General features: G+C 44.2%; 1 pseudogene; it reads right to left on the reverse strand.

Moving 5' to 3' along the window:
* Nucleotides 1-1,143: 1,143 nt before the first annotated feature.
* On the reverse strand, nt 1,144-3,225 carry LOC104454402 (annotated as a pseudogene).
* Nucleotides 3,226-9,849: the final 6,624 nt, after the last annotated feature.

A 9,849-nucleotide genomic window follows, 5' to 3' on the forward strand; every position in this document is an offset into this window, starting at 1 on the left:
ATACCTCAGGACGAGGTCCAAGAGTATCCGGCAGTCTTCTTCTATAAACACATCCGAGGGCAAGAACCTGGCGGCAGGCAGTGGGTTAACGAAGCACGGGAAATCCAGCTCGGCGTGGGAGCCCTCTAGCTTGGTCGGGTCCATGTGTTGCTCGTCTCGGAGAGACTGGAGGTGCAGCACGACTCCGAGGAACGCCGCGCCCGACGTGAAGAACATGTAGGAAGGGACGGCGAACTCGACGGCCACATCGATCATCGTGGTGCAGAACATGTCAACAACGAGCCTGGTGAGCCATGGCGAGCCGCGGGCAGAGAGCTCAGCGACGGCTTCTCGGACGTCGGCTTTGTGGCTCTCCATGAAGTGATAGATGAAGGCCCGGCGAGACGTCCTCGGGGAGTGGCTTCGCCTGGGGACGAGGACAAAGTGGATCCGGGCAACTACGGAGGCGGTGAGTGACTCGATGCGGGAATCAATCTCGGAGTCGAAGGGGAACTTCATGATGAGGACGGTGATGGAGAGCCAATCGTCGCGGTCCACGAGGCACTTGGCCATCTCCACCATCGAGACACCAGGTGGCCGAGGCCCGGAGATGGGATGAACACGAGCTCGGATTCAGTACTCATGAAGACGATGATGCCCTCGAAAATTCTTCTTTTCCCAACTGAGTTCACTCGATTGCAAAGATGATAGCGAGTTGGAGGCTCTGATGGACTCAGTTAATGGGAAGGAAGAAAGCATGCAAAATGATGCGAATAGGAAAAGAAGAATATAATTAAAGGTGTTTTAACAGATAGTGAAAATAAAATATATTCCCTATTTTTTCATTATTATTTCGTATCATTAGTTGCGATTCGGAATATTTTAAGTGGCAAGTTCTTTACCTTCAATAATGATGTGTTATTTTACCATTTACACCTCCCCTCTTAACTATTCTTAACTTCTCTATAGAAAATTCTATCTATTATTGGGTCCTCTATTTCACATAAATATATCACACGAACAATTCAAGTAAAACCGAATATATAAACGGTTATGTGAGCAAGAAAATCCATTGGACCAAATTGAGAAATACCAACAAAAAAAAAAAATGAACGCCATTTTTATTATTGACATTTTGTAGCACAAAATAGTTTTGAGACTCATTCATGCCCATTTGGCCAAGAAGGTCGTGCAACCAGCACCGAACAGGAGGAAGCAATTGCACAGCAGCTGGAGCCCCCCATTCCCCTGCACCTTGGCGCTCATGAAGTCCACCGCCAGCAGGTCGACGAGCGCCATGTAGACCAGGTTGCTGGCGGACGCGGCGTATGCCCTCGATGATCAGCACCCTCTGGCTGCTCTCATCGTACGTGTCGGATATCCGGATGCCGATGGCAATCCCAGCCGGCGTGGTGAGGGAGAAGAAGAGGGCCATTATTATTGTTGCTCTTGCCTTGAACTTGGCCTTTGTAAAAGAAGCAGGCGAAAATCAAAAGACTGATAAATCAAAGCTTGAATAATGATAATTATAATTCATTCGTTAAAATAATAATAATAATAATAATAATAATTCCTGTACTGTACCGGGACCCACCCGCACCTGCTTTAAGTCAACGGAGGCCGAAGGTCAACGACATCCTCTCAACTTGATGTAGGCAAGTCAATCTTTTCCATAGCTTATTTTCCTCAAGCAGGTCAATTAGTTGGAAGGTTGAATTGAGATCGAAAGCCTCGGGAGAAGTCCAAATGCACCCATTCGTAAACCAATCTTTTAAATCATACTATGAAATGGGGGTTTTCTTAAAAAGAAATTTTAAGCGTAGTGAAAAATCGCTGCGCAAAACTGCGATTGTATCAGGTTTTACAGAAAATTTCCTTTCACCTTTCCTTGATTTCGGGATCGGTGGCACGTTAAAATTTAGAGCTTTTGAAAGATGCATTTTCTGTCTACATGCCTTTCGGGGAGACAAAGTGCCATATTTTCTTCTTCAATTCAATATCAAATGCCCCCTTTTTCCCTAAAGTCATAGAAACAACGCATCAAGCCCATAAAAAGGTATAATTGCCTTTACAAAATTATGTCATGTTCGATTCCACGGACGAGGCATGCATGCATCATGAATTTAATCGAAACGTTTTCAAGATATTGCCGTGCATTTACCTTGACATCTCGACATCACTCGCGCAAACAAGTAGTCTTTTAACGACGGATAAAGCCCGAGTTAAATTCGGCCACTCAAAATTATTATAATCTTCAAAATTATTAAGGCATTTCTAGGAGAAAAAAAGTGAGAAAAGCTTGTTAGGTAAAAATGAATGAAATCAAATGACTTATTATTTACCTGAGTGATGCAGCCGCCGAGCCCCATGCCTTCAAAGAACTGATGGAAAGTAAAAGCGGCCATCAATGGCTTCACCGTCTTTGTGCTCCCGGAAGTCCCCAGCGAAATCCCTATCATCACTGAGTGCACCAAGATCCCCAGCTCCAACACCCGTTTATATTATCATTTTGCCCGCCGGAAAACACCATATTTGCATTCAGATACTCGGTGTGAAGTTTTGATGAGTGCACGCATAGAATTGAAAGAAGTTGGCAGATTTCATGTCACCTGGGATACGACTCTATGTCGAAGAAGCTCCGACGTGCCCGGTTCTTGATCCTGATACGCCGAGCCGTGGGCGTGCCCGTGAGTCGCGTGGGTGCGCACGTGCAGATGCCTCGCGTGATCGTCGCTGATGGTGGCAGTGTCGCTCTCCTTGTCCCCCTCGCTCGCCGCTGGCTGAGCCTTACTGAAGTGGGACCTCGTGTAGAGGTCACGTAGGTGTCCACCATCAGCGACCCGATGGCGGCTACCATGGCCACGAACCCCGTGAAGGGGAAGTTGCCCCAGGGGTTCTGGTCGAGGCACGGGGACGTCAGGCTGTCAAACGAGTCGGGGAGGACGTGGATGAGGCCCGTTGCAAGGATCACCCTGGCTGCGAACGCCTTGACCAGGAAGAACACGTCCTTCTCGGGGCGCAAGGGCGGGACGACCTTCCCGAGCAGCGGGATACACACGCCAACCGCGCTCGCGAGGAGGATGGCGGCGATCGCCCCCACTTTGTACTTGAGCGCCTCCCTCTTGTTCTGCCCCCCACCGGCGCCCCGTCGCACTTGCAATCCCCAAGGACGAGCGAGGGGAGAAGGACAAGAACACACAGCATCAAGAACCGACACCACCCACGCCGACCCGGCTCGCCTGCCATCTCAATTCGCTACCCAATATCAAGAAGACGAAGAACGCGACGCGAAAAGAGACTGTCGTGCTGACTTGTGGAGAGTGAAAAGGAAAACGCCTCGTGAGGCTGAAGACATGTCTGTGAGCTATATGAGGATCGGTGTTGCATCAGCCGTCCACGAAAAGGACTCTGTGCTGCTGCTACCGCCGCCGCTGCCCAATGGAACAAAGATGAGGACACCTTCTAGCCAGTTTGACAACGACGGGTGCGTTTGGAAACTGCTTTGGAAAGGGATTTGGGGGCTAAAGATCTTTAGGCCAAAATGGGGGTGTTTGGGAGGCTTATGGGGGAAGCTAGCATTTGCAAGACTAAAAGCCCAAGGCAGGTCCTAGGCTGCTTTGGGCTTTTAGCATTCTCGGAATGCCCAAGGTACTGTTCATCGTCTTCCTTCTCCAGCCACGCCACTGATCAGAGACGAACTCGAGAGGCCGGCGAGGTCGCGGCGACCATCACCGGCGAGTCGCGGCGACCGCCCATGACTCCCGGCGACAGCACGCAAGTCATGTCGCCGCGACCAGCTCTGGTTTGCGCTCTCACGGGGGTCGTCGAAGGTCGCGTGGGCGCGACCTAGATCGGGGTCGCCGGAGGTCGCGCGACCACGAATCTATGCCGAAGGTCACGCAACCTCGCGGCGACCAAAGGTCGCGCGACCTCAAGCGCGACCCGGATCCGGGTCATGCCGAGGTCGCGCGACCTCCGGCGACCAGATTTGGGTCCACCAAAGGTCACGCGACGTCGGGCGACCCAGATTTGGGTCACACCGGTCGCCGCGAGGTCGCCCGACCTCCGACGGACCCAAATCTAGGTCGGGTGACCTCCGTGAAAGGCCACCGGGGGTCGCCTAGGGTCAGGCGACCCTCGCCGGAGGTCACCCGACCCTGGGCGGCCCTCACCGGTCCTCTCCGGGGGCTGCCTGAGGCTGCCGGCGGCCACCTTCCTCGCCGGCGACCGCTTGCCTTGCCGGTCAATTTTTTTATTTTTCTTTTGATAATTTTTTTTTTTATCACCAAAGCCCTTTGCAAATATTAATTTCCCCAAACACCATTTTGCTCAAAGATACTTCAAATGGGCTTTCAAAGTAATTTACCTTTAACTCAAAGGTTTTGAAAAAAATATTTTCCTAAAGGTCTTTGCATTTTCCTAAAGGCTCCTTCCCAAACGCATCCAGAATGGTTCGGAACTCTATTTTGTAAGCATCTGCGCGATGAAATGGCTGCCTGATCAATTCAATTATTATTATTAAAATATCCGCAGCGGAGGCATTTATCTATAGCAGGTACAGAAGTGGAAGTTGGCATTTTTCTGTGGCAGGAGACTGTTCGAGCGTCGTAACAATGTCGACATAACTGTTCTCTTGGGAGCAGCAGATTTCAAACCCAACCACCGTCGTGTTCTAGTGCCGTGGCTTAGCTCAGCTGAAAGTCAACGCTCTGCGTGTGGCCTGATCTAATAATTTATCTAATAATCTCTTGCCTTTTACGAAGAAATCATTGGAGGAAATATTAGGTGGTCCCGGACCGCCAAGTCAGCATGGTCTCTAACCACTCAGGAAGCAGCACGTGGAGGTGTGGGGGCCGGCTCGCAACCAAACGAATTTATGCACAAAAATAATTCCATTTCTCTCTCACTAACCTGCACACACTAGCCCCCTACTCTCTCTCTCTCGTGCTCTGCACACAATTATTTCTATCATATTCTCTTTCCTTCGTTCCTCTTTGAGGCAGAGGAAAAGAAAACCTCTTTCCTCTCCAGCAAACACTTTCAAAATTTGAATTTCTTTCTTCCTCTCAGATTTGGCTACTCCACTCTCGTTCCTTCTCCGATGTTCATCAAGTGGCCATTGCCCCGCCGTAGCCGACGAAGCACATTATCGCACGCCCCAGAAGGAGTGAAGCAGAGGTCGAGGGACTGGTGACCGCCCTCAACAAGGGTTCTCGAAGTTCTTCAAGAGCAAGTATGAGCTTGGGAAAGGGCATTGAAGAAGAGGCATTTCTTTTAGAAAGGAGAAGTTTGGAGTATTGGGAAGGCAACTCGTTTGGCTTCTATCTCACTTCGCTATCCATCGCCGATTGCCACCGCCAGTCCTTGTGCAATTTTACTGCTCAAGAACGATTAGCTGACATTTACAAATGGTGATGGTTAAGGGCCAAAATTTGAAATCCACTATAATCGAAGGTGGCGGCTTCCAAGGCAAAGGCTGTTGTTGCCGCCAAGCCCAAAGCAATGTGAAGCCGAAAGCTGCGGCGGGTGTGAAGCTGAGAAGCCGAAGTTGAAGCCTGCGGCAAAAGTAGCGAAGACTTCTGCAAAAGCAATGCCCGGGAAGAGAGCTGTGAAGAAGGTTGCCGCGAAGGGGAAGAAGAAACCGGTGAAGAAGCCGAAGAGTGTGAAGTTGCTGGTGAGGACTTCAGGGGACGGGATTTTTTACGATGATTTGTTTGTGTAAAGAGAATGATTTGGCAACATTTGACATAGCCCTTTTCTTTTTCTTTTTTTCTTTTTCTCTTGGTTTTTAAATTGTGCTAATTCTATTCTTTTTAGCACATGTTTCTATGTAAGCTTCTAGAGGAGATTTTATTAGATGGTTGTGTTTGATGATGGGGAATCGAAAAGCTCTGACTTGTGTGGTGCTCCAGTGGCGATTTCTTCTTTTGGGTCTGGCCTTTTTTTTTTCCTTTCTTGCCATACGCTAACTATACTTTTATTCTTGGCAATGTCAAATGAACAGAGTCATTAGTTGATCTCACGTAGAAGATTCCAAGTGAAATGGTGTATTGGTATCTTGTGGACCAGACGAAACTAGATTCACAAATTGTTCATCTGTATCAATACTCTATTTCTTTTTTGCAGCAGTTTCTCCAACCATAGGAAAAAAAGAAAAAAGCATTATGCTTTCGCATCTATTTTGACAGAAGAAGAGGGGGGAGGGGAAGAATAAGAAACTTTTCGCAGCACATTCGTTCTAAACTCATCTGGAGGCAAAATGCTTTTTGAAGGTTCCATCTCCTTTTGAAGTTTCGGGGATTTCATTTTCAAATATTTGAACCTCCAAAAAGTCTAAATGGGTCGGAGAAACTGCTCACTTGCTCCCGAAGAACTTTGAGAACCCGACTTGATGAGTGATGATGAACCGATTGGTATTTACTCGAAAAAAGAGCGGCATCTCGTGTTCGATTCCTACTCGGTCCAGCCACCCAGGGTCAGAGTGTACAGGATTGAGATCAGAGCAGTGAGGCAGTTTGGCCCGGCGGGCTGGAAAAAATAAAGGGAATTTTTTTCATTTATTTGGTTTTAAAAAAATTCACCCCCTTCACAAAAAAAAAAAAATGTGTCGATTGCTTTTAGTTATTGGTACATATAAAGTAAACCGTGACCAGAGTAGGCAAAGAAGGACAAGTTGATCCCAAGAGAATATATATATAACTTTCATGTATGATTTGAGACCAAATAGGTGCATTTGTGGACTCAATTTCATCAAAACAAATTTCAGACCAATGCAAGATAGATTGTCCTATGTTCAGATCTAAGTGATTTTGACCTAGTTAAACATGTCTAAAAATTTCGAAAAAAAAAAAATATAGAACATGCACAACACTAATAAGAGCAACTTTCATGAAGGAAATTATTTCAAAACTCAACACAAAAATCAGTAAAAAATGGCTAAATCATATATCAATACGAAACAAATTAACCTAGGCTTGGATCTGAGTAGATATGACTAAATTAAGCACATCCAAAAATCATGAAAAAATTACAAAAGATGCAAAAGATGATTTGGAACAAAATTCACGATGACAATTTTGTCAAAAAATGATCATGAAAGTCGGCACAAAAATAATAAAGACAGAAGGCGGAACATAAATAGAATTAAAAATAAAAAAACCTAAACTACTGCAGAATCGCTCATCTTTGGAGGTGTTTTTCGAGGGTAAAACGATGCTCGATTAGGGCGTGCAATCTACCGTTTGAAGCTCGGGATGTCTATTATCTAATTCTAAGAGGATTCAAGTTGAAACTGTTAGGAAAATCCCTTACAATGTTTTAAATATGACAAAATAAATTAAAGGCTACTAACGTCTTTAATGATTGAATAAAAGACTTTGCAAATGATAGAATGTGTAAAAAATATTATCAAAGTGTATACTTGGAAGAACTAGAAGATAGACTTTATATTGAAGCTAAACTTATTTAGACTGTGTCTATACCTTAAGGTTAAATATGTTTAGAAGTAGAATATGTTCAGACTTACGTCTAGATTGTAAAATTTACTTCAAATAAAACACTCTCAGACTTTATCTCCAAAACGAGACACATTCCAGAACATGATAAGGTTTAGAATGAGATATAAGTTAGAACGTAGCAGATTCAAAACAAAGAATCTAGAATGAGACATAAGTCTAGAATGTTTAGAACGAGACAACTTGACAAAACGTAACACAAGCCCCAAACATGTAACGGCTAGTGATTGGTTTGGATTCTATATCAAGATGGATTTGATTGACTCAATCTAATTAATTGACAATTGGATCTTGAAGACAAGAACTTTCTAAACGGAGAAGCTCTACTTATGGAAACCAAGATTCTATTTGTATAGGTGATAAGAATCAACTTGGGATTATACTTTTGTCACTCAACGGCTATTAAATTTTCTTGATACAGCTTTATTCAATGGATAGATTGGAAGAAGATCCTATAAATACTATCCAACGGCTAATTTGGAAGTGGAGGAGTATTTAAGGAGATGAGAAAGTAAGAGACATAGTGTAGAATCTAGAATTCCAAGTCCGAATGAACTTCAATCATATACTTGTCCTTCATGAGCTTAAACGTTTGTGATCGTGAGAGAAATACCAAAAGAGTGACTTAGTGAGATAGTGTGATCTATCACTGAGTGTTTGCACACAAAGTTGTAATATCTTGTTGATCATATAGTGGAATCAGCCAGAAGGCTGTTAACATGGGAAAATAGATGTAGGCTTAATTTTAGTCGAACTACTATAAATTTCGTGTGCAATCTTCTCTTCCATTAACTCTCCTTATTTAAGTCTATTACACACTTGTAGGTTATTTCAGAAGTATGTTCCATCACATAACAAATTCTAAACATCTTTAGAAGTCTGGTGACTTGTTTGTCAGACTATGATCCTTATTCAAACTTTGCTCGAAATTTGTTTTATTCCGCATTTATTTATCAATACTTCTTTCAAACACATATTCACTCCCTTCTAGGTATTCATACTAGCATTATCATAAACGAGGTTGTTTCGGATCTCATTTCAGTCAAAACAGTAACCTAGGTACAAACATACAAAAATCCAGAATAAACTCAAGAACATATTCATCACTCAAATCATCAACAAATCATTGCAGCATTCATAATCATTAATCTTAAGCATATAAAAGTTCCTCATATTCAATCCTAGCCTTGATCGATTAACTCGATCTCGCTTCATCATATTCGAGTTTCAAATTGTTACATTCCTCGTGATTTTCGTCAATTTCTATCATGATCAATCAAATTAAGCTGTCGGATCACGATCGGGACTCTAAGAATGCATATCAGACCACTACAGATCAAATCAAGATCAATCAAACCATCGAATCAAGGAAAGAAAACAAAGAACCGATCCAAAATGGACCGACCTTGACTCCCTAGCAAAGATCGGGCCATTAGTGAAGATTCAGCAATTAATCTAGTTATCTCTAACCACAACAAGGTCAGAGACTTCTGGCATTACACATCACCAATGGCCGGGAAGCTTGGGGGCTCCAGCAATCGCCAATTCAAGCTTAGAACAAAACTAGTCCAAGAGATGGATCGATTTCCACATCAGAGAAGAATCTCGAACTTGAATAGGTAGAACGAGGAGCCGCCTGAGGTGAGATCAACTCCTAACAGCTTGAGCTAGGTGAGTAGATTGCCAGTGAAGGTGAATCATTGTCGGTGGGGGCTAAACCGGCAGCAATCTAGTCACTGGGAAGAGGTCCGGTTGGACTAAAACTAGAAAGAGAGAGATATATGTTTTGGGCGGGAGATTTGAGGGAGAAAAGAGAGAGAAAGACTGAAAGAGAGAGAGAGAGAGAGAGAGAGAGAGAGAGAGAGAGAGAATTTTCATGCAAATGAACCCCCCCTTGAAAATGGAGGGAAAATTCATTTATATACTTCCAAGAGAAAATATCTAGTATATTCCCCACATTAAGTGATTTCGGTTGTCCATTCGATCCGATAGTCGAAATTTTGATCCAACGGTTAAAAATCAATTTTGAAGGCTCTATCATAATCTTGAGGTGTTGGGTAATTGATCTAGTGGGTTTGACTTGAGCCAAAATCGAGAATTGCGTCAAAATGTCCGATTATGAGTTAATTTGCAATTTAATGAAATTCAAGGATCAATATATAAAATTTTGGGAAATTGAAGGTGCAGAAGTGAAATTGGCATTGTGAGGATTCCAAAACCGGTCTCTGAAGACCAAGAACTGGCCGAAAAGGCTTGAACTGACCAATCCCACCAGCAGCCGGTCCGACCGATTCGGTCTGGTTCGGCCGGTTCTTGACTAGTTTGGTCCAGTTCGATACAATTAAGTTAATCAAAC

The sequence above is a fragment of the Eucalyptus grandis genome, chromosome 1 (assembly GCF_016545825.1).
Source record: "Eucalyptus grandis isolate ANBG69807.140 chromosome 1, ASM1654582v1, whole genome shotgun sequence".
NCBI lineage: Eukaryota > Viridiplantae > Streptophyta > Magnoliopsida > Myrtales > Myrtaceae > Eucalyptus > Eucalyptus grandis.